Genomic DNA, 27,262 nt, shown 5'->3' with positions numbered 1-27,262 from the left:
TTATCTCATAAATTTTGCAAATTCAGGTAAAATGGAAAAAAAATAAGATACCAATTTGGAAAAATAAGTAACTATCAGTGAAAATTTTTATGCAATCTGTTGAACAGTTATGGATTCTCATGTAAGTCTTATTGGTTTGATATGTACAACTCATTCAGATATACTGTACAGCTGCATGAAACATGTATGGTGAGCATTCAGATATTGATGGTGATGGTGGAAAATGGTTGCTGACCCCTACTCTGACTGCTGGATTAGCTCAGTCTGTTACAATATATGATACAAGCAGTGTCACGCATCTTTTAACCTATTTGTTTGCTCCATCCAGTTTCAGAAATAAGTCAGTATAACAGGTCAGACCCCAACAGAATCCTTCGTAAGTTGAAAATGTACCAAAATTAAGCTTTGCGGTTTGTGATTAGCTTTGTGATTCGGCGACCGTCCCATACGCGTCTGCCGTCAGTGCGCACACAAAGCCAGTCTCCCGTACCATTCACACTCAGTGTGCCAGTGTTTACCAGTGAGTGACTATCACCCCACGGGTTCATACGATACATTTCACAATAATCCATTGTTTTTTGTGCTTGCAACTGCTAAATAAGCCACAGTGGGCCCAAAGAAAGCTCCTAGTACCAGCCCTTTGGTAAAGAAGGAAAGAAACATGATAGAATTCAAGAAAAAACTCGTAGCAAAGTCCCAAAGTGGAGGAGGAAGAGAGAGGGGAGAAGGTGCCCTCTGCAGTGATTCAGTGATTCTATAATATGTACAATACTAAAGCAGCAGGTATCAATAATGGCTATAGCGCCAGCCAGCGATAAAGTGTAGAATTAACAGCGTAGCAAGTAAGTTGAGCGATTAAGCTATAGAAAAACGACATGAAAGTAACTCTCTAATGTTGTTGGAGGTGTATAGGGCCTATGAACATAGGCTGCCCTGCTATCTTCCACCACCCTAAACATCTGCCAGCATCTCCTCCATCAGACTAATTAAACTAACATCTCCTCAAAGGTAAGTGCAAGTATTTCTTATTTATAAATTAAAACGTAAATAATTTTTGTTTATAAATAAAACTGTAAATATTTCTTATTCATAAATTATGTACATTGTTTAAGTGTGAATAGTGGTGGTGGCTTCTGCTGCCACCTCTACCACCACCACTATGTACAGTTTCTCTCGGTGGCCCTTATAAACCCAACAACAGCACTTCCACCACTTACTCCTCACATGCATTATGACATATTTTATTCATTCTAGAGTATATATCATGTTTCTATGTTATTAACCCTTTGACTGTTCCAGTCGTATATGTACGTCTTACGAGCCACCATGCTTGACGTATTTTTTTTTTTTTTTTTTTTTTTACAGACCGGCCGTATCCCACAGAGGTGGGGTGGCCCAAAACGAAAAACAAAAGTTTCTCCTTTTAAATATAGTAATCTATGCAGGAGAAGGGGTTACTAACCCCTCCTTTAGAGTGCAGGCATTGTACTTCTCATTTCCAGGACTCAAGTCCGGCTGTATAATAATAACCGGTTTCCCTGAATCCCTTCACTAAATATTACCCTGCTCACATTCCAACAGATCATCAGCTCCCAAATACCATTCGTCTCCATTCACTCCTATCGAACACGCTCATGCATGTCTGCTGGAAGTCCAGGCCCCTCGCCCACAAAACCCTCTTACCCCTTGCTTCCAACCTTTTCGAGGACGACCCCTACCTCGCCTTCCTTCCCCTACAGATTTATACGCTCTCCATGTCATACTACTTTGATCCATTCTCTCTAAATGACCAAACCACCTTAACAACCCCTCTTCAGCCCTCTGACTTGTACTTTTATTAACTCCACCCCTTCTCCTAATTTCCACATTCCAAATTTTCTGCATAATATTTACACCACACATTGCCCTTAGACAGGACATCTCCACTGCCTCCAACCGCCTCCTCGCTGCTGCATTTACAACCCAAGCTTCACTCCCATATAAGAGTGTTGGTACTACTATACTTTCATACTTTCCCTTCTTTGCCTCCATAGATAACGTTTTTTTGTCTCCACATATACCTCAATGCTCCACTCACCTTTTTTCCCTCATCAATTCTATGATTAACCTCATCCTTCATAAATCCATCCGCCGACACTTCAACTCCCAAGTATCTGAAAACATTCACTTCTTCCATACTACTCCTCCCCAATTTGATATCCAATTTTTCTTTATCTAAATCATTTGATACCCTCATCATCTTAATCTTCTATGTTCGCTTTCAACTTTCTACCTTTACACACACACTCCCAAACTCGTCCACTAACCTTTGCAATTTTTCTTTAGAATCTCCCATAAGCACAGTATCATCAGCAAAAAGCAACTGTGTCAATTCCCATTCTGTATTTGATTCTCCATAATTTAATCCCACCCTTCTCCCGAACACCCTAACATTTACTTCTTTTACAACCCCATCGATAAATATATTAAAAAACCATGGTGACATTAAACATCCCTGTCTAAGACCTACTTTTACCAGGAAGTAGTCTCCCTCTCTTCTACACACCCTAACCTGAGCCTCACTATCCTCATAAAAACTCTTTACAGCATTTAGTAACTTGCCACCTATTCCATATACTTGCAACATCTGCCACATTGCTCCCCTATCCATTCTATCATATGCCTTTTCTAAATCCATAAATGCAATAAAAACTTCCCTACCTTTATCTAAATATTGTTCACATATATGCTTCAATGTAAACACTTGATCTACACATCCCCTACCCACTCTAAAACCTCCTTGCTCATCCGCAATCCTACATTCTGTGTTACCTCTAGTTCTTTCAGTTATAACCCTACCGTACACTTTTCCTGGTATACTCAGTAAACTTATTCCTCTATAATTTTTACAATCTCTTTTGTCCCCCTTCCCTTTATATAAAGGGACTATACATGCTCTCTGCCAATCCCTAGGTACCTTCCCCTCTTTCATATATTTATTAAACAAAAATACCAACCACTCCAACACTATATCCCCCTCCCCTACTATTAACATTTCTGTCATGATCCCATCAGTTCCAGCTGCTTTACCCCCTTTCATTCTACGTAATGCTTCATGCTCCTCCCCCAAACTCACATCCTGTTCTTCTTCACTCCTAAAAGATGGTATACCTCCCTGGCCAATGCATGAAATTACCGCTTCCCTTTCTTCGTCAACATTTAAAAGTTCCTCAAAATATTCTCGCCATCTACCCAATACCTCCATCTCCACATCTACTAACTCTCCTACTCTGTTTTTAACTGACAAATCCATTCGTTCCCTAGGCTTTCTTAACTTGTTTAACTCACTCCAAAATTTTTTCTTATTTTCGTTAAAATTTCTTGACAGTGCCTCTCCCACTCTATCATCTGCTCTCCTTTTGTACTCTCTCACCACTATTCACCTTTCTCTTACTCTCCATATACTCTACTCTTCTTATAACACTTCTGCTTTGTAAAAACCTCTCATAAGCTAACTTTTTATCTTTTATCACACCCTTTACTTCATTATTCCACCAATAACTCCTCTTTCCTACTGCACCCACCCTCCTATAACCACAAACTTCTGCCCCACATTCTACTACTGCATTTTTAAAACTATTCCAACCCTCTTCACCCCCCCCCCCACTACTCATATTTGCACCAGCCCACCTTTCTCCCAATAGTTGCTTATATCTCACCTGAACTTCCTCCTCCTTTAGTTTCTACACTTTCACCTCCCTCTTACTTGTTGTTGCCATTTTCCTCTTTTCCCATCTACCTCTTACTCTAACTGTAGCTACAACTAAATAGTGATCCAATATATCAGTTGCCCCTCTATAAACGTGTACATCCTGGAGCCTACCCATCAACCTTTTATCCACTAATACATAATCTAACAAACTACTTTCATTACGTGCTATGTCAAACCATGTATATTTATTTATCCTCCTCTTCATAAAATATGTATTACTTATTACCAAACCTCTTTCTACTCGTAGCTCAATTAACCCGTAAACGGTCCAAACGTATATATACGTTTTTACCGCTAGTGCCCCAAACGTATATATACGTTTTATGTGTCATACATTTAACCCTTTCAGGGTCCGTCCCGTAGATCTACGGCTTTACGTTCAGGGTCCAAACCGTAGATCTACGCCATGAGCTCAGCTCACTCTGATAAACTGTGAGTGGTACATTTGGGCCTAGATATGAGAGAATACATCTATGTGGTATGTGTGCACCACATAAAACAGATCCTGCAGCACACTGTGTATAATGAGAGAAAACAAATGAAATCATGATTTTTCGATTAAAACAGCAACTTTGCAGTGTTTTTTCGTATGTTTTTTATAGTTGTATTTGCGATTTCTTGGTCTCATTTGATAGAATGGAAGACATATTACAGAAATAGAGATGATTTTGATTGGTTTTAGTACTGGAAATGGCTTGAAACTGAGCTCAAAGTAGCAGAAATGTTAAATTTTTGCCGATATTCAAGAGTAAACAAACGACCTCACACATCTAATACCCGTCAGCTGGTGGGTCTAATATACATTCACAAATATGGTGATGATATTTATACAATTATTACAGTATTGCATAACAGTAAATCTTCTATTTTTTGGTGTGAATAAAAATTCATTATGTGAATAAAAAATCAAAATGGAATTTATTTGTAAAGCCTCAAAACATAACTAATGAACAGAGGAAATGTTAGTTTAGTGCCAGGAATGCCTACATTGTTCATTCTGGACCCTATTTTGAAATTGGAGTATTTTGAACTTTGTGTTAAATTGGCCAAATTAACAATTTCCGATCTCTTTATTTTGTAGTTGAAACAGTTGACTTGGCGATTTCTTGTGCTCAATCGATAGAATAGAAGTAATACTAGTGAAATAGCTAAGAATTTGGTTGATTGGAATAATGTAATTGGCCTAAAATGGGAGTCAAAGTCTGCAAAATCGCCGATTCGTAAATATCGCTGACACATCAAAATTCGCGAGAGCATAATTTCGTCAATTTTCCACCAAATTTCGTACTTTTTGTTTTATTACCTTCACAAAAAGATTCTCTACGATTTCATGAGAAAAAATAATTTTTTTTTTTTTTTTTAAATTCTTGGACACTGGTGCGTGACTCCAGATTTGGGCCTTGGACCCTGAAAGGGTTAACATTGCCACGATAAGCCTGAGTCACCTAGACATGAGAGAATGGGTGTGAGCACTCGCTGTGTGCCATGTTAAAATAATTGAGGATGCCTGGGTACAATATGCTCTTTTTTCCTATTTAAAAACAACAATGTGTTTTTTTTTTTTTCTCAAAAAAGTTGGGGCAGTACGGTAGTGAATGTATATATACATTTGGACCGTTTACGGGTTAAAGGCTCTCCATTTACATTTACCCTTGGCACCCCAAATTTACCTACTACTCCTCCCACAACATTTTTGCCCACTTCAGCATTGAAATTCCCAGCCACCATTGCTCTCACACTTGGTTCAAAACTCCCCACGCATTCACTCAACATTTCCCCAAATATATATACAGTGGAACCTCAAAAATCGAACCTTTCACATATCAAATGTTTCGAAAATAGGACCATTTTTTCGGACAAACTGTGTCCCTATTATCAAACGCGCCCCTATTTTCGGACTGCCAGGTATGGGACCTGCCTGCCGCCTGCTCTGTCCGTGTCCCCGCGCAGGCGCCGTGAGCAGTCTAGCTTTGTTTATGTTTGAGTGAACACTAACCTGCGCTCTCATTCATGCATTTTATGATTATTTCGTTGTGTTTAGTGCTTGTGGGACTGTGAAATAAGCTGCCATGGGCCCAAAGAAACTTGCTAGTGGTACCCCTGTGGTAAAGAAAGTGAGAAACACCATAGATGTGAAGAAGGAAATAATACAGAAGTATAAGAGTGGTGTGAGACTTGTTGAGCTTGCCAGGATGTATGGGAAAAGCAAGTCGACAATCGGTTCTATCCTGTCAAAGAAAGAACAAATCAAGGAAGCTGATGTTGCGAAAGGTGTTAATGTAGGGAGTGGATAAGGTGCCTTCTTCAAAGATTAAGGAGATTTGTGCCAAGTGGAATGATGTCCAAATGTTTGTGCAGAAGTACCACCCTGAGCAAGCTGAAACAAGCCATCTTTGCAACAAGTTCAGTGACAGAACCATGTCCCACTTTAGGGAAATGTTAAAGAGGCACCAGAAACAGAGGACTGTGGACAGTTATTTTGTGAGGAAGGGGTCCAGTCACTCTCAAGCTGGTCCTAGTGGCATTAAAAGACAGAGAAGGGAAGTAACCCCAGAGAGGGCTTTGCCTGAAGTCCTCATGGAGGGGGATTCTCCTTCCAAACACTAACCCCCAACTCCCTCTCTCCTCCTCCCTATCTTCCAGATGCCATCACCAATCTTCAATAAAGGTAAGTAAAAATGTTATTTTATATGTATTACTATACATAATTAAAAACTGTAGTATTTGTTTTATGTAAAACTGTAATTAATCTCTATAAAATGTATTTTTTGTATGAGTATTTTTGGGTTTCTGGAACGGATTAATTGTATTTCCATTATTTCTTATGGGAAATATTGCTTCGAGTTTCAGACTTTTCGAATTTAGAACTAGCTCCTGGAACGGATTAAGTTCGATTTTTGAGGTTCCACTGTACATGTGTGTGTGTGTGTGTGTGTGTATATATATATATATATATATATATATATATATATATATATATATATATATATATATATATATATATATATATATATATATATATATATATATATATATATATATACACACAGTAAGGCCCTGCTTTACAGCGTTCCGCTAATACGGCGATGTCAAATTATGACCAAAATTTGCTATACGGCAAGCTGTCTTTCAAATACGGCTCCCCCACCCAGTTTGTTTACATTTTCCGTAACTTTCCAAAATTTCAAGTGTTTTAAAGTTACTGCATATTTTATACGTACTCTGATAATTATACTTATGTGTACCTGTACCTAAATATACTTACACACTGTGCTGGTGTGCAGGTACACATTAAAATCGCTAAGTCTCTCTCTACTCATGACTCCCCAATACTACGTAATAACAATCACTCTTGGGCTCACTAAATGTCTTATTTTACATCAATATAGGCATTTTCATTAATCCATCTATGATATTTTCCTCAAAATTATATATGGAACCCATTACATAGCATATAAACATGATACATACACTCAGAATAAAAATTGATGTAAATATGAGATTTGTTTACAAAGCAGCTGTGTAGGTAGTGTCGGAAGAATTACGTTTTCTCTAGTCAGACACTGGGGGGTAACTGTAGAAAAATATTCTTTTCGTATGCCTTTATATATACCAGTTCACGACCCTTGTGGGTTTAGTGCTTTTTATTATAACAATAATAATAATAATATTATTAATTATTAATATTAATAATATTATTATTATTATTATCTTCATTCACTCTAAAAATGGTGTGTTGCTGTTTGTTTATTCTGAACTAACTTGTACAACTTGTACACAATGTAAGAGTATTTCTATTGAGAGGTAATTATTATTATAATAAAAAAATATTGAGGTAAATGTTTTACAAACTCTTACAAACGTACGTGAATGAACTAAAAGTAGACACATATTAATACACATTTATTTCGCCTGACCTAGTGGTCGTCCACTACCTGTTCAGTTTGTGTTCTTACATTGTCTCAACTCTGTATCTCGTTCTCTCTCTCGTTTACTCTTTCGTTAACTAGTTGGCTCTCATTGACGATGGCGTCTAAGGTTAGCTGTGATAAAAAGAGTAGTCTTAAGCCTCTTGCTTTAACCCTTTGACTGTTTCCGACGTATAAATACGTCTTACGAGCCAATGTTTCTGATGTATTTATACGCATAAATTTTAGCAGCTTCAAATCAAGCAGGAGAAAGCTGGTAGGCCCACATGTGAGAGAATGGGTCTCCATGGTCAGTGTGTACCATATAAAAAAAATCGGGGAGCCAGTGGTGCATTGTGGGAATGGCATTTCAGTTGTCCTTTTTCAGCATGTCTAGCGGTAAGAAATATGTGATTCCCCAGCAAATCTGGGACTCTTCTCTTCCCAAGTGATGCTCTAACACAGATGGAAGTGTCAGTGAAGATCAATTTCATGATTTGGAGGAGTTTGAGACCAAAAGCAATGGAGGAGGAGGAGGGGGAGGAAGAGGAGGAGGAGGAGGAGGAGGAGGAGGAGGAGGGAAGGAAGAGGAGAAGAGGAGGAGGAGGAAGAAGAAGATGTAATAATATTGTTCCCTTGAAGCAAGAAAAAAAAAAGTCCACCCCATGACAGTGACAAGATAAGGGGAGATAACATCTGATAAGAGCTGACTTTGATGAGCGTAAAGGAGGGTAATATTACATGACCATCGCCCTCCCTTTGTTTTTGCTGGTACACAAACATTTCTGTCTGTCTATTTGTCTGTCTGTCAAGCTCCCTGTCTGTCCATCTAGCTCTCTGTCTCAGAGAGAGCCACAAGACTGTGTCATCACGTTTACTCACATCTTCAAGCAGAGTATAGCACTTTGTCTGGATTTCTTGGGTTATCCTAGGTAATTTACACTATGTATACTTGTATTTATGTGTACCTGTGAGACAGAGATAGGCAGACAGATAGAAAGAGAGACAGATTGAAAGATATAGAATGAGGGAGAAAGATAATTAGATAGAATGGAGGAGGGGAAGCAGCATCCGACCCCATTGTTTTGACAGGCGGTAGGGGGAGTGACTAATGAGACAATATGTCACTTTGACAGCTGCCGACTTCTGACTCAAAACAATTATAAGCCACACACTCCCATACAAGACAAGGAGGAGGAGAAGGAGGAGGAGAAGGAGGAGAAGGAGGAGGAGGAGGAGGAGGAGGAGGAGGAGAAGGAGGAGGAGGAGAAGGAGGAGGAGAAGGAGGAGGAGGAGAAGGAGAAGGAGGAGAAGGAGGAGGAGGAGGAGGAGGAGAAGGAGGAGGAGAAGGAGAAGGAGGAGGAGGAGAAGGAGGAGGAGAAGGAGGAGAAGGAGGAGGAGAAGGAGGAGGAGGAGGAGGAGGAGGAGGAGGATGATTGTTTGTTTGTTTTTGTAAACAAGTTTTGTAAACAATATATTGATAATTATGTTTGTGTGCTTATTGTGTTGTATACAACGAGTGTATATATATACATTGCACCTTACTTTGGTCTCATAGGCCACATAAGTTATGTGAAAAAATAAAATAGTGAAAAAAACAAAAAACCTTCAATTACAAGTAAACTAAAGTTTACCGGGTGAGCGGCAGTCGCCGCTGTTGCCATAAGCGGCTCATTTTCTGCAAACTTCACGGCTCTATATCTCGGTAAGTACCGATGGCAAATTTTTTTTTTTGGACTAAAACACTCAGAAAAATAATCTTAACATTTTCATAAGAAAAAATAATTTTTTTTTTTTTTTTGAATATTTGGCGACATAGAATGACAGTTTCAGAGAGGGGCCTGAAACAGTCAAAGGGTTAAGTGCCAAGTTAGAGGATGATGGTGTGCCATTCTGATTTTATTCAATAAACACCCTGCCACTCCCCTCTCACACATTAATATTAATATTTTAAGGTAAGTAATAAGTGTACTCTGTGTGTATCTTACCTTTTATTGTTTTTAATGCCTATTTCTATTGCTAACTTAATATAAGTTAGTGTAAACTTGTTGTCTGGCATTTATTGCATATTTTGTGTGTGCTCTGATAATAATACTTGTGGACTTGTGTGGTAGCCGAGTGGAGGGACAACATTACGTTTTCTCTGCTCAGCCATCAGAGAAAACATGTATGAATCTGCGTTTGGCCCAGCCACTCCCTCACTCCGCTTTTGTTTACAATTTTCGGCATGAATTATTCATTAATTCTACCTTTGTTTATGATGGTATCTAAAGGTAGTTGTTAGAAATTGTTAAATTCAGTGAACAGAGTATGTCAATGTTAACCCTTTGACTGTCGCAATCTCCAATCCTGAGGTGTCTCCTGGTGTCGCAAAATTTAAAAAGAAAAAAAAATTATTTTTTCTTATGAAATGATAGAGAATCTTTTCCCGATTGTAATGACACCAAAAAAAAAATGAAATTTGATGGAAAACTGACGGAATTATGCTCCCGCGAAGTTAGCGACCTCGGCGCTGTTTACAAATCGGCGATTTCGCCCACTTTGAGCCCTATTTTCAGCTAATTCCATTATTCCAGTCGCCCAAACTCATAGCTATTTCTTTAGAACTCCATTTTTTCTATCGATTGAGTATAAGAAACTGCCCATTTACCGATTTCAACTACCTAATAATGTGGTCAGAAATTTGCAGTTTGGCCAATTTCACGAAAACTAAAAAATATGACAATTTCAAAATAAGGTCCAGAATGAACACTGCAGACATTCCTGGCTCTAAAACAACATTTTCTTTGTTCATCAGTCATGTCTCCAGGCCCCTCTGATATTGCTCTTGCTTTCTATTTTTAATTTTTATTTAAACAAAAAATAGAAGACTTACTATTATGCAGACTACTGCAATACTGTAATAATTGTATAAATAACATCAACCCATTCATGACTGCATATTAGAATGGCTAGTTGGACATTTATTGGACAATGGCATCATTTGTTTACTTTTGAACATTGGCAAAAATCAAACATTTCCCCTACTTTGAGCTCCATTTCTAGGTTCTTTTTATAGTAAAATCAATCAAAATCACCTCTATTTCTATAATATGTTTCCCATTCTATCAAATGAGACCAAGAAAACGAGAATACAATCATAAATACTATACGAAAATAGACCACAAATTCGGCATTTTAATTAAAAAAAAACGGTCGGAGTTTTTTTTTCTCATTCTGCACTGCGTGCTCCAGGATTTTTTTAATATGGTGCACACTGACCACCCAGACCCATTCTCTCACATGTGGGCCTACCAGCTTTCTCCTGCTTGATTTGAAGCTGCTAGAATTTATGAGTATATATACGTCAAACACGGTACCTTGTAAGACGTATATATACGGCCACGACAGTCAAAGGGTTAATATGGCTCTGGGTCACAGTGTAGGTAGCCGGTAGGTGTAGCCCAGGCAGGCTACACCTACCGGTTACCTACACTGACTTCCTGCAAATAAATACTACTCATCTCTCTTCCTGTATTATGACTACACATATTGTAAGGTAAATAATGAGTGTACTGTATGTGTATTTTACCTCTCTGGGATGTTTTAAATATCGTATATTAAGTATGAGACAGGGAGCCAGGGCTACCTACACCTGGGCTACCTGAACCTGACTTCCTACGAATAAGTACTACTCGCCTCTCTCCCTACATTAAGATTACAAATACTTTAAGATAAGTAATGAATTTACTGTGAATGTATTTTACTTTGTGTGCTTTTAACCCTTTGAGGGTTTTCGTCGTACTAGTACGTCTTACGCGTAGGGGTTTTTGACGTACTAGTACGCATAAATTCTAGCGGCCTCAAATCTCGCGCGAAAAGGCTGATAGGCCTAGGTGTGAGAGAATGGGTCTGCGTGGTCAGTGTGCGCGGTAGAAAAAAAATCTGGGACCCAGTGGTGCATTGTGGGAATGCCCTCTTAGTAAACAATGTCCACCATGCCTCGCGGTAAGAAGCTCCTCACTCCTCGGCGAATTGGGACACTTTTGTTCCCCAGTGACAGTTCTAATAGTGATGGAAGTGCCAGTGAAGATGAGTTTCGTGGTTTTAGTGAGGTTTTGACCGAAACTAATGACCATAATATCGGTAATAGTGAAGAAAACCCAGACGACCCTCAGCCTTCCACCTCTGGTGCTGGGCCCTCGTGTTCACGTTCAGTTGTTCCAGAACCCAAGAGGAAACTTCTATTTTCCCAAATCCCAGACTCAGATGAGAGCATGGGTGATGATAGTGATAGTGAATATGAACTACAAGCTCTTCAAACTAGTTCCAGTAGTGATAGTGAAGTGCAATATTCCCCAGTGAAGCGTCAGTATATACGACGATATATGCGCTCTGGAAGTGTGCCATATGTTATACCAAGGGGAAGGAGTGTATCTCGGAGTACATCCCGTGGCTGTACAACAGGAACAGACAGTGAAAATGATGAAGATACTGTTGCAAATGGGATGGAAAATGTGCGTGGTGGTAGTGGTGCCGGCGGTGAGGCACCAGCAGTGGGCCATGCTGCCACCCACGCTGCCAGCCACGCCGCTGCCTCAGCTGATCTAGAACAAAGGCCACCATCCCCCACTCCCCCACCACACCAGCCTCCACAACCACAACCTCCACAACCACAACCTCCACAACCACAACCACCTGTCATTGTCCAGTACCCACCAGCAGACCGCACCTGGGATTGGCAGGAAGCTGTCAATTTTGTTCCAAATCCCCACCAGTTTGATGGCAGCCAAAGTGGAATACGGCCATCTTGTGCACTTGGGAACAATGCCACTGAACTGGAATGTTTCGAGTTATTCTTTGACGAACCACTGATGAAAAGTATTGTCATGGAAAGCAACACATACTACGAGTACACCATGGCAAACACAATACTTTCACCAAAATCACGTCTACACCAATGGAAGGAGGCAACTGTGGCTGAGATGTATCTTTTCTTTGCCACAATAATGCTTATGCCACATGTGTATAAGCACAAAGTGAAATCATACTGGTCAACAGACCCCCTGATTGCAACACCAGGTTTCAGTGATATAATGCCAGTGAATCGATTTGTGCTAATGTTATGTATGCTTCACTTCTCAGATAAAACCAGGCCTGACAGAACTGACAGGTTATATAAGATTAGGAATGTGTTTGTGTATCTGAAACAGAAATTCAGTACTCACTTTTATCCCTTCAGGAAGCTTGTAATTGACGAGTCTTTGATTCTGTTCAAAGGAAGACTCTCTTTCAAGCAGTACATACCAAGCAAGAGGAAACGCTTTGGTATAAAGTTGTTTGTGCTTTGTGATTGTTACAGTGGTCTGGTATTGGATATTATTGTGTACACTGGAAGTTATACATTGCAAAATACCAGGAAGTTATTGGGCATCTCAGGTGATGTGGTTCGAACAATGATAGAACCATACCTTGGTAAGGGGCATATATTATATACAGATAACTGGTACACAAGCCCCTCACTCAGTGATTTTTTGCGAGTGAACATGACAGATGTGTGTGGCACAGTGCGTGCAAATCGAAAACATATGCCCAGGTTTGACGCTGGCACTCGCAGAGGTGAGGTGCAGGCGTTTGCTGCCAATGACATCATGGCATTTCGGTGGCATGACAAACGAGATGTCACACTGTTGTCATCAATTCACCCTAATGAAATGGCAGACAGTGGCAGGCAGCATAGAGAGAGAAATGAACCCATTCTAAAACCTGCAGCTGTGATTGATTACACCTTCAACATGCGTTCAGTGGACAAATGTGACATGCAGATTGGGTTTGCTGATTGTGTTCGCAAGAGTTATAAGTGGTACATCAAACTGTTTTTCCATCTTCTGGACATTTCCATGCTCAATGCTTATAATATGTATAAGATGAGCACCAGAAACAAACCACAGTACGGCGAATTCTGTTTGTCTGTCATCAGACAAATAGTATTCAAGTACCAAGGAAATGCACCTGCAATTGACCGCCCACCAAATTATCAACAACTACCTGCTCGTCTGAAGCATGGTGATCACTTCCTGGTAAAACTGCCTGCTACTGCTTTGAAGAAAAAGGCTCAGAAGAGGTGTTACGTCTGTTCACATACAAAAAAACGCCCACAACAACGCAGAGACACTCGTTTTATGTGTGAGGAGTGCAAAACTCCACTGTGCATGACACCATGTTTCAAAGACTTCCACAGGCTGCAGAACTTCTAGAAACATGTCCTGTGACTGTATATGTGTATATAAAATATAGAAAAATAGTAATAAACAACATTTCATATTGTTTGTTTGTGTAAATATTTTCTGTAAACAAAATAATGACAACAGTGTTTACGCCCTTATTGTGTAGTATTGAAAAAGAAATAACTTACAAAATACTGATCATGTTGGCCTCAGAGGCCATAAAAGTTACTCAGAAAAAGAAAAATTGAAAAATAATTGAAAATAGTACATAAAAAAGTAAATAGAAAAATACCGGGTGACGGCAGTCGGCGATGTTACCATATGTTGTTCAATTTTGGCAAATTTCACACCTCCATATCTCGGTAAGTATTGACGCTAAAATTTTTTTCTTTAGCCTATAATGTTTAGAAAAAAATACTCTCTATTTTTTCATAAGAAAAAATAATATTTTTTTTTTTGAAATTTGGCCGACCCTGAGAACGAGTTTCGGAGAGGGCCTGTCGACCCTCAAAGGGTTAATGCCTAGTTCTATTACTAACCTAATATAATTTAGTGTAAACTTGTTGTCTGGCATTTATAGGCATTTATAAATGGAAAAAATGGCGTTCTGCCTTCCGGCGATGTCTGCTTTCCGGCGACAGCCTGGAACCTAACCCACCGTGTAAGTGGGGCCCTACTGTGTGTGTGTGTGTGTGTGTATATATATATATATATATATATATATATATATATATATATATATATATATATATATATATATATATATATATATATATATATATATATAATTATTTTTTTTTTTTCACACTGGCCGATTCCCACCAAGGCAGGGTGGCCCAAAAAAGAAAAACTTTCACCATCATTTACTCCATCACTGTCTTGCCAGAAGGGTGCTTTACACTACAGTTTTTAAACTGCAACATTAACACCCCTCCTTCAGAGTGCAGGCACTGTACTTCCCATCTCCAGGACTCAAGTCCGGCCTGCCGGTTTCCCTGAACCCCTTCATAAATGTTACTTTGCTCACACTCCAACAGCACGTCAAGTATTAAAAACCATTCGTCTCCATTCACTTCTATCAAACACGCTCACACACGCCTGCTGGAAGTCCAAGCCCCTTGCACACAAAACCTCCTTTACCCCCTCCCTCCAACCTTTCCTAGGCCGACCCCTACCCCGCCTTCCTTCCACTACAGACTGATACACTCTTGAAGTCATTCTGTTTCACTCCATTTTCTCTACATGTCCGAACCACCTCAACAACCCTTCCTCAGCCCTCTGGACAACAGTTTTGGTAATCCCGCACCTCCTCCTAACTTCCAAACTACGAATTCTCTGCATTATATTCACACCACACATTGCCCTCAGACATGACATCTCCACTGCCTCCAGCCTTCTCCTCGCTGCAACATTCATCACCCATGCTTCACACCCATATAAGAGCATTGGTAAAACTATACTCTCATACATTCCCCTCTTTGCCTCCAAGGACAAAGTTCTTTGTCTCCACAGACTCCTGAGTGTACCACTCACCCTTTTCCCTCATCAATTCTGATTCACCTCATCCTTCATTGACCCATCCGCTGACACGTCCACTCCCAAATATCTGAATACATTCACCTCCTCCATACTCTCTCCCTCCAATCTGATATCCAATCTTTCATCACCTAATCTTTTTGTTATCCTCATAACCTTACTCTTTCCTGTATTCACTTTTAATTTTCTTCTTTTGCACACCCTACCAAATTCATCCACCAATCTCTGCAACTTCTCTTCAGAATCTCCCAAGAGCACAGTGTTATCAGCAAAGAGCAACTGTGACAACTCCCACTTCATGTGTGATTCTTTATCTTTTAACTCCATGCCTCTTGTCAAGACCCTCGCATTTACTTCTCTTACAACCCCATCTATTAATATATTAAACAACCACGGTGACATCACACATCCTTGTCTAAGGCCTACATTTACTGGGAAATAATTTCCCTCTTTCCTACATACTCTAACTTGAGCCTCACTATCCTCGTAAAAACTCTTCACTGCTTTCAGTAACCTACCTCCTACACCATACACCTGCAACATCTGCCACATTGCCCCCCTATCCACCCTGTCATACGCCTTTTCCAAATCCATAAATGCCACAAAGACCTCTTTAGCCTTATCTAAATACTGTTCACTTATATGTTTCACTGTAAACACCTGGTCCACACACCCCCTACCTTTCCTAAAGCCTTCTTGTTCATCTGCTATCCTATTCTCTGTCTTACTCTTAATTCTTTCAATAATAACTGTACCATACACTTTACCAGGTATACTCAACAAACTTATCCCCCTATAATTTTTGCGCACTCTTTTGTCCCCTTTGCCTTTATACAAAGGAACTATGCATGCTCTCTGCCAATCCCTAGGTACCTTACCCTCTTCCATACATTTATTAAATAATTGCACCAACCACTCCAAAACTATATCCCAACCTGCTTTTAACATTTCTATCTGTATCCCATCAATCCCGGCTGCCTTACCCCCTTTCATTTTACCTACTGCCTCACGAACTTCCCCCACACTCACAACTGGCTCTTCCTCACTCCTACAAGATGTTATTCCTCCTTGCCCTATACACGAAATCACAGCTTCCCTATCTTCATCAACATTTAACAATTCCTCAAAATATTCCCTCCATCTTCCCAATACCTCTAACTCTCCATTTAATAACTCTCCTCTCCTATTTTTAACTGACAAATCCATTTGTTCTCTAGGCTTCCTTAACTTGTTAATCTCACTCCAAAACTTTTTCTTATTTTCAACAAAATTTGTTGATAAAACCTCACCCACTCTCTCATTTGCTCTCTTTTTACATTGCTTCACCACTCTCTTAACCTCTCTCTTTTTCTCCATATACTCTTCCCTCCTTGCATCACTTCTACTTTGTAAAAACTTCTCATATGCTAACTTTTTCTCCCTTACTACTCTCTTTACATCATCATTCCACCAATCACTCCTCTTCCCTCCCGCACCCACTTTCCTGTAACCACAAACTTCTGCTGAACACACTAACACTACATTTTTAAACCTACCCCATACCTCTTCGACCCCATTGCCTATGCTCTCATTAGCCCATCTATCCTCCAATAGCTGTTTATATCTTTCCCTAACTGCCTCCTCTTTTAGTTTATAAACCTTCACCTCTCTCTTCCCTGATACTTCTATTCTCCTTGTATCCCATCTACCTTTTACTCTCAGTGTAGCTACAACTAGAAAGTGATCTGATATATCTGTGGCCCCTCTATAAACATGTACATCCTGAAGTCTACTCAACAGTCTTTTATCTACCAATACATAATCCAACAAACTACTGTCATTTCGCCCTACATCATATCTTGTATACTTATTTATCCTCTTTTTCTTAAAATATGTATTACCTATAACTAAACCCCTTTCTATACAAAGTTCAATCAAAGGGCTCCCATTATCATTTACACCTGGCACCCCAAACTTACCTACCACACCCTCTCTAAAAGTTTCTCCTACTTTAGCATTCAGGTCCCCTACCACAATTACTCTCACTTGGTTCAAAGGCTCATATACATTCACTTAACATATCCCAAAATCTCTCTCTCTCCTCTGCATTCCTCTCTTCTCCAGGTGCATACACGCTTATTATGACCCACTTCTCGCATCCAACCTTTACTTTAATCCACATAATTCTTGCATTTACACATTCATATTCTTTTTTCTCCTTCCATAACTGATCATTCAACATTACTGCTACCCCTTCCTTTGCTCTAACTCTCTCAGATACTCCAGATTTAATCCCATTTATTTCCCCCCACCGAAACTCCCCTACCCCCTTCAGCTTTGTTTCGCTTAGGGCCAGGACATACAACTTCTTTTCATTCATAACATCAGCAATCATCTGTTTCTTGTCATCTGCACTACATCCACGCACATTCAAGCATCCCAGTTTTATAAAGTTTTTCTTCTTCTCTTTTTTAGTAAATGTCTACCGGAGAAGGGGTTACTAGCCCATTGCTCCCGGCATTTTAGTCGCCTCATACGACACGCATGGCTTACGGAGGAAAGATTCTTTTCCACTTCCCCATGGACAATAGAAGAAATAAAGAAGAACAAGAGCTATGTAGAAAAAGGAGAAAAACCTAGATGTATGTATATATATATATGCATGTGCATGTCTGTGAAGTGTGACCAAAGTGTAAGTAGGAGTAGCAAGATATCCCTGTTATCTAGCGTGTTTATGAGACAGAAAAAGAAACCAGCAATCCTACCATCATGCAAAACAGTTACAGGTTTCTGTTTCACAGTCATAGATGTATATATATATATATATATATATATATATATATATATATATATATATATATATGTATATATATATATATATATATATATATATATATATATATATATATATATATATATATATATATATATATATATAAATAAAATGTTGTGCCGAATATGTAAAACTGGTCAATTAGCAAGAACTCATTTAACCCTTTCAGGGTCCAAGGCCCAAATCTGGAGTCACGCACCAGTGTCCAAGAATTTAAAAAAAAAAAATTTGTTATTTTTTCTTATGAAATCGTAGAGAATCTTTTTGTGAAGGTAATAAAACAAAAAGTACGAAATTTGGTGGAAAATTGACGAAATTATGCTTTTGCGAATTTTGATGTGTCAGCGATATTTACGAATCGGCGATTTTGCCGAATTTGACTCCTATTTTAGGCCAATTACATTATTCCAATCAACCAAATTCTTAGCTATTTCACTAGTATTACTTCTATTCTATCGACTGAGCACAAGAAATCGCCAAGTCAACTGTTTCAACTACAAAATAAAGTGATCGGAAATTGTTAATTTGGCCAATTTAACACAAAGTTCAAAATATTCCAGTTTCAAAAGAGGGTCCAGAATGAACAATGTAGGCATTCCTGGCACTAAACTAACATTTCCTCTGTTCATTAGTTATGTTTTGAGGCTTTACAAATAAATTACATTTTGATTTTTTATTCACATAATGAATTTTTATTCACACCAAAAAATAGAAGATTTACTGTTATGCAATATTGTAATAATTGTATAAATATCATCACCATATTTGTGAATGTATATTAGACCCACCAGCTGATGTGTATTAGATGTGTGAGGTCGTTTGTTTACTCTTGAATATCGGCAAAAATTTAACATTTCTGCTACTTTGAGCTCAGTTTCAAGCCATTTCCAGTGCTAAAACCAATCAAAATCATCTCTATTTCTGTAATATGTCTTCCATTCTATCAAATGAGACCAAGAAATCGCAAATACAACTATAAAAAACATACGAGAAAACACTGCAAAGTTGCTGTTTTAATCGAAAAATCATGATTTCATTTTTTTTCTCTCATTATACACAGTGTGCTGCAGGATCTGTTTTATGTGGTGCACACATACCACATAGATGTATTCTCTCATATCTAGGCCCAAATGTACCACTCACAGTTTATCAGAGTGAGCTGAGCTCATGGCGTAGATCTACGGTTTGGACCCTGAACGTAAAGCCGTAGATCTACGGGACTGACCCTGAAAGGGTTAAAATTAAGTCTTTTCTAAAATTTTCTCTTATACGTTTGAAGATATATTTTTTCATTAATGTTAATGTAAAAAATTTTTAATTTTGCACCAAAAGAATCTTAGAAAACTTACGTAACCTTATTATAACAAGAGCAATTTATTTTAGATTAACCCAGCTAAATATATTTTAGATTTGTTTACAGTAATTTAATACTAAACAAACAGAGTGAAATATATTTTTTTCGTTAGATTCAGAATGATTTTGGCGAAATTATTTATGAAGGATGAGGTTAATCATAGAACTGATGAGGGTAAAAAGGTGAGTGGTGCATTGAGGTATATGTGGAGTCAAAAAACGTTATCTATGGAGGCAAAGAAGGGAATGTATGAAAGTATAGTAGTACCAACACACTTATATGGATGTGAAGCTTGGGTGGTAAATGCAGCAGCGAGGAGACGGTTGGAGGCAGTGGAGATGTCCTGTCTAAGGGCAATGTGTGGTGTAAATATTATGCAGAAAATTCAGAGTGTGGAAATTAGGAGGAGGTATGGAGTTAATAAAAGCATTAGTCAGAGGGCAGAAGAGGGGTTGTTGAGGTGGTTTGGTCATTTAGAGAGAATGGATCAAAGTAGAATGACATGGAAAGCATATAAATCTATAGGGGAAGGAAGGAGGGGTAGGGGTCGTCCTCAAAAGGGTTGGAAAGAGGGGGTAAAGGAGGTTTTGTGGGCAAGGGGCTTGGACTTCCAGCAAGCGTGCATGAGCGTGTTAGGAGTGAATGGAGACTAATGATACTTGGAACCTGACGATCTGTTGGAGTGTGAGCAGGGTAATATTTAGTAAAGGGATTCAGGGAAACCGGTTATTTTCATATAGTCAGACTTGAGTCCTGGAAATGGGAAGTACAATGCCTGCACTTTAAAGGAGGGGTTTGGGATATTGGCAGTTTGGAGGGATATGTTGTGTATCTTTATACGTATATGCTTCTAAACTGTTGTATTCTGAGCACCTCTGCAAAAACAGTGATAATGTGTGAGTGTGGTGAAAGTGTTGAATGATGAAAGTATTTTCTTTTTGGGGATTTTCTTTCTTTTTTGGGTCACCCTGCCTCGGTGGGAGACGGCCGACTTGCTGGAGAGAAAAAAAGAATATATATATATATAATATATATATATATATATATATATATATATATATATATATATATATATATATATACACACACACACACACACACACACACACACACACACACACACACACACACACACACACACACACACACACACACACACACTCACACTCACACTCACACTCACACTCACACACATATACACAGTGGACCCTCTACTTACAAGTGCATCCACATGCTAGTTTTTCCAGATAAGAACAGCTGCTCAGTCTATTTTTTGCTTCCAGACGCGAGCAAAATTTCCGGATGTGAGCAGGCCTCAAGGGAGGTTAATTGGCACAGGTGAGGGGGCTCTTAATCTAGGGAATTGTATCTCAGTTGTTTGTTGGACTATTTTTTTGAAACTTGGGCAATGCATGATGAAAAGTTGCTTCTTAACGCACACCAAAAATGAAAGAAGTTGGGCCATAAATATCGGAGTTCACTTCTCAGCCATTAGCCTCCCGTTAGTAGTATATTTTTGTATGGTTTTTATGGTTGTATTCTCGTTTTATTTGGTCTCATGTGATAGAATGGAAGATATACTACAAAAATAAATATGATTTTAATTGGTTTAACAATGAAAAGTACCTTGATATTGAGCTCAAAATAGCAGAAATGTTTGATTCTTTGGCGACATCAGTGGTAGATATCATGAGGTAGCAGCGGCAGACAACATGAAGCAGCAGTGGCAGACAATATGAAGCAACAGTGGTGGACATCATGAGGTAGCAGTGGCAGACAACATGAAGCAGCAGTGGCAAAGTGTAGCAATTAAGTGTAGCACTAAGAGTGTAGCATTAAGAGTGTAGCAATTAATCATAGCATTAAGAGTGTAGCACTTGTAAATCACTCTGTCTGACTATTTTGGGTTATCCTAGGTTCTCTACACATGTAGTCAGGAGCAGGAATGGCCACTGTGGTGGGCCTTTGAACCCCCAACAACAGCAATTGCTGCTGTCACCAATAGTCACATACCTAATGACATGTATTTTATTCATTCTAGTGTATATATCATGTTTCTATGTTATTAACCCTTTCAGGGTCCGTCCCGTAGATCTACGGCTTTACATTCAGGGTCCAAACTGTAGATCTACGCCATGAGCTCAGCTCACTCTGATAAACTGTGAGGGGTACATTTGGGCCTAGATATGAGAGAATACATCTATGTGGTATGTGTGCACCACATAAAACAGATCCTGCAGCACACTGTGTATAATGAGAGAAAAAAAATGAAATCATGATTTTTCGATTAAAACAGCAACTTTGCAGTGTTTTTTCGTATGTTTTTTATAGTTGTATTTGTGATTTCTTGGTCTCATTTGATAGAATGGAAGACATATTACAGAAATAGAGATGATTTTGATTGGTTTTAGCATTGGAAATGGCTTGAAACTGAGCTCAAAGTAGCAGAAATGTTAAATTTTTGCCGATATTCAAGAGTAAACAAACGACCTCATACGTCTAATACACGTCAGCTGGTGGGTCTAATATACATTCACAAATATGGTGATGATATTTATACAATTATTACAGTATTGCATAACAGTAAATCTTCTATTTTTTGGTGTGAATAAAAATTCATTGTGAATAAAAAATCAAAATGGAATTTATTTGTAAAGCCTCAAAACATAACTAATGAACAGAGGAAATGTTAGTTTAGTGCCAGGAATGCCTACATTGTTCATTCTGGACCCTATTTTGAAATTGGAATATTTTGAACTTTGTGTTAAATTGGCCAAATTAACAATTTCCGATCACTTTATTTTGTAGTTGAAACAGTTGACTTGGCGATTTCTTGTGCTCAATCGATAGAATAGAAGTAATACTAGTGAAATAGCTAAGAATTTGGTTGATTGGAATAATGTAATTGGCCTAAAATAGGAGTCAAATTCGGCAAAATCGCCGATTCGTAAATATCGCTGACACATCAAAATTCGCCAGAGCATAATTTCGTTAATTTTCCACCAAATTTCGTACTTTTTGTTTTATTACCTTCACAAAAAGATTCTCTACAATTTCATAAGAAAAAATAACAAATTTTTTTTTTTGAAAATTCTTGGACACTGGTGTGTGACTCCAGATTTGGGCCTTGGACCCTGAAAGGGTTAATATTGTTTATTATGTCATATTACATGAATTATGATAGATAATTAAGCTGTAGAGATGATATTAGGGAAATTGTAAAAGTACATGTATTTTCTCATACCTGGAATTCCACTGGAACGAATTAATTTTATTTCAATTAATTTAACCCTTTGAGGGTCGACAGGTCCTCTCAGAAACTTGTTCTCAGGGTCGGCCAATTTTCAAAAAAAAAAAATAATAATTTTTTTTCTTATGAAAAGATAGAGAATCTTTTCCCAATCATAATGACACCAAAAGTATGAAATTTGATGGAAAACTTACGGAATTATGCTCTCACGAAGTTAGCGGTCTCGACGATGTTTACGCATTGGCGATTTTGCCCACTTTGAGCCCTATTTTTGGCCAATTTCAGTGTACTAGTCGACAAAAGTCATAACTCCATTTTTTCTATCGAATGAGTACAAGAAACCACCCATTTACCGATTTCAACTATCCAATAAAGTGGTCAGAATTTAGCAATTTTGCCAATTTCATACAAATTTCAAAAGATGCCAATTTCCAAATAGGGTCCACAATAAGCAAGAAAGATATTCCTGGCACTAAAATAACAAGTTCTCTGTTCGTTAGTCACATCCCCAGGCCCCTCTTATATTTCTTTGGCTTTCCACTTTGAATTTTTATTCTTACAAAAAAAAATAAGATTTACTATTATGCAGCCTACTGCATTAGTGTAGAAATGGTATAAATAATATCAGCGCACTTGTGAAAGAATATTAGACTCACCAGCTGATGTGTATTGGACGCTTGGCATGATTTATTTACTTTTGAACTTTGGTAAAAATCAAACATTTCTGCTACTTTGAGCCCAATTTCAAGGTACTTTTCATTGTAAAACCAGTCAAAATCATCTCAATTTCTATAATATGTCTTCCATTATATAAAATGAGACCAAGAAAACTAGAATACAACAATAAATACCATACGAAAATACGGTGTAAAGTTGCTGTTTTAATCCAAAAATACAAAGTTATTTTTTTTCTCATTACACACTGTGTGCTGCAGGATTTTTTGTATACTGCACACACTGACCACACAGACCCATTCTTTCATATGTAGGCCTACCAGCTTTCACTAGATTTGAGGGCGCTAGAATTTAGGCATACTAGTACGTCAAAAACCCTGGGTCGTAAGACGTACTAGTACGTCCGAAATCCCCAAAGGGTTAAATGAGGAAAATTGACTCTGCAAACGAGCAAATCCAGTTGTGAGCAAGGTCATGGAACGGATTAAACTCGTAAGTAGAGGTTCCACTGTGTATGTAGGTGTATGCAGTGGACCCCCGCCTTATGATATTAACCCCTTGACTGTCGCGGTTGTATATATACATCATGGGAGATGCAGTGTTTGACGTATCTGTACGCATAGATTCTAGCGGCTTCAAATCAAGCGGGAGAGGGCTGGTAGGCCTACATGAGAGAGAATGGGTCTCAGTGGTGGGTGTGCACCCTGTGAAAAAAATCTGGAACTCAGCGGTGCATTGTGGGAATGCCATCTTGGTAGTCCATTTTCACCATGCCTCGCGGTAAGAAGTTCCTCACTCCTTGGCGGATTGGAGGTCTTTTGTTCCCAAGTGATAGCTCAAACAGCGATGAAAGTGTCAGAGAAAGTGAATTCCCTGGTTTTGAAGTGGGTGTGACTGAAAAAAAGTGCCCAGGATAACATAATTAGTGATGAAAACCCAGATGACCCACAACCTTCCACCTCTGGTGCTAGGCCGGCTCGTTCATATTCACCTGTACCAGGACGAAAGAGGAAACTATTTGCCCGTGTACAAGACTCAGATGTGAGCAGTGTAAGTAATAGTGATAGTGATTTCAAGGTTATTGTAAGCAGTTATAGTTGTGACAGTGAGGGTGAATATTCCCCAGTAAAGCGGCTGTATATATGACGTCGCATGTGGTCTGATAGTGTGCCATATGCTCTTCCAAGAGGCAGGAGTACATCTCGGAGCACGTCCCGTGGCCCTTCACCACAACCTGATAATGAAGATGACGATATTGTTACGATGGGTATCAATGATGCAAGTGAGGCAGCAGGCGGTGGTGGTGATAGTGATGGTGGCACGAGTCATGTGACACCAGCAGCGGGCCACGCTACTACCCACGCTGCTGACTCTGCACAACTACAACCAGCCTCACCCGACCTCACACTCCCACAACAACCACAACCACAACCTGCACAACCACAACCACATTACAATATCCAGAACCCACCAGCTGACCGCATCTGGGATTGGCAGCAAGATGATGAGTTTGTTCCCAGTCCCCATGACTTTGATGGAGGACAAAGTGGAATACGGCCATCATGTACACTTGGGAACAATCCCACTGAACTGGAATGCTTTCAGTTGTTCTTCGATGAACCCCTGATGGACATTATTGTCAGGAAAAGCAATATATACTATGAGTACACCATGGCAAACACTATTATGTCACCAAGATCAACACCTACACCAGTGGAAGGACACAACTGTGGCAGAGGTGTATCTGTTCTTTGCCACAATAATGCTTATGCCACATGTGTATAAGCATAGTGTCAACACATACTGGGTGACAGACTGCCTGATTTCAACCCCTGCTTTCAGTGACATTATACCAGTGAATAGATTTGTGTTACTGTTACGTATGTTACACTTTTCAGACAAAACAAGGCCTGACAGAAGCGACAGGTTATATAAGATCAGACGTGTGTTTATGTACCTGAAACAAAAGTGCTGTATGTATTTTTATCCCTTCAGGAAGCTTGTTATTGATGAGTCTTTGATTTTGTTCAAAGGAAGACTGTCATTCAAACAGTATATACCAAGCAAGAGGAAACGCTTTGGTATAAAGTTATTTGTTCTGTGTGATTGCAAAACTGGTCTGGTTTTGGATATAATTGTGTACACTGGTGGTAAAACATTGGAAGATACCAGAAAGTTACTGGGTATCTCTGGTGATGTGGTTAGAATAGTGATGGAGCCATATCTTGGTAAGGGGCATATTTTATATACTGACAACTGGTACACAAGCCCTGTACTCAGCGATTTCTTGCGAGTGAACATGACAGATGTGTGGCACAGTGCGTGGAAATCGTAAACATGTGCCTAGGTTCGATGCTGGCAGTCGTAGAGGTGAAGTGCAGGTGTTTGCTGCCAATGACATCATGGCATTTCAGTTGCATGACAAACGTGATGTCACACTGCTGACATCAGTTCACTGACACGAAATGGTAGACACTGGCAAGCAGAATAGAGAGACCAATGAACCCATTGTAAAACCTGCAGCTGTGATGGATTACAACCTCAATATGCACTTAGTGGACAAATGTGACATGCAGATTGGGTTTGCTGACTGTGTTCACAAGAGTTATAAGTGGTACATAAAACTGTTTTTCCATCTTCTTGACATTTCCATGCTGAATGCTTATAATATGTATAAGTTGAAGACCAAGAACAAACCCAAATATGGTGAATTTTGTTTGTCAGTCATCAGACAAATAATATTCAAGTACCAAGGAACAACACCTGCAATAGACCAGCGCCCAAGAAATTATCAACACATGTCCTCTCGTCTGAGGCCTGGTGATCACTACCCCATACCACTGCCTGCTACTGCTCTCAAGAAAAATGCTCAGAAGAGGTGTTTTGTCTGTGGACATACCACAAAATGCCCACAAAAATGCAGAGACACTCGTTTTATGTGTGAGGAGTGTAAAACACCATTGTGCTTATACCCATGTATAAGCTGCAGCAGTTCTAGAAAAGTGTCCAGTGATTGTACATATGTATATATATTATAGAACAATCGTAATAAACAATTTTTTATATTGTTTGTAAACAAGTTTTAGCAACATTATAATGATACGAGTGTTTTTGCTATAATTGTGTAACATTCAACGAGTGTATATTTGAACATTGCACAATAATTTGGTCTTGCAGGCCACAAAAGTTATGTGAAAAATAAAATAGTGAAAAAACAAGAAACCATCGAATACAAGTAAATCAAAGTTTACCGGGTGAGTGGCAGTTGCCGCTGTTGCCGTTCACAGATCATTTTCAGCAAACTTCACACCTCTATATCTCGGTAAGTACTGATGGGAAAAATTTTTTTGGGGGAACTAAAACAATCAGAAAAATAATCTTAACATTTTCATAAGAATTTTTTTTTTTTTTTTTCGAATATTTTGCGACACCAGGAGACACTTCAGGATTGGGCCTTTCGGCAGTCAAAGGGTTAATCCGTTCCTGAGAGCTCATTGTAAGCCGAAATTATCGTTAGCCTAATTAATTTTCCCCATAAGAAATAACGGAAATCAAATTAATCCTTTCCTGACACCCCAAAGTGTGAAAAATAAAATTTTCCCAAATGAAATATTAATTTTAATACACACAAACTGAAGAAAACTTGCACAATTACTACTCTACTAAGAATAGAATACATGTCACTTACCTTTATTGAAGACCTGATGATGATTGATGGGATGGGAGGAGGGGAGAGTGTGGAAGTTATTGTTTAGAAGGGGAATCCCTTT

At 38.8% G+C, this 27,262-nt stretch overlaps 1 protein-coding gene across 2 annotated transcripts in view; it reads left to right on the top strand.

Moving 5' to 3' along the window:
- LOC128705284 (serine/threonine-protein kinase Genghis Khan) overlaps nucleotides 1-27,262 on the top strand; it is a 252,260-nt gene that overhangs the window by 202,242 nt on the left and 22,756 nt on the right. The gene's annotated exons all lie outside the window — the stretch shown is intronic.

The sequence above is a fragment of the Cherax quadricarinatus genome, chromosome 6 (assembly GCF_038502225.1).
Source record: "Cherax quadricarinatus isolate ZL_2023a chromosome 6, ASM3850222v1, whole genome shotgun sequence".
NCBI classification, from domain to species: domain Eukaryota; kingdom Metazoa; phylum Arthropoda; class Malacostraca; order Decapoda; family Parastacidae; genus Cherax; species Cherax quadricarinatus.
The sequence above is the reverse complement of the archived record's forward strand: the minus strand, read 5'-3'. Positions and strand labels throughout refer to the sequence as shown.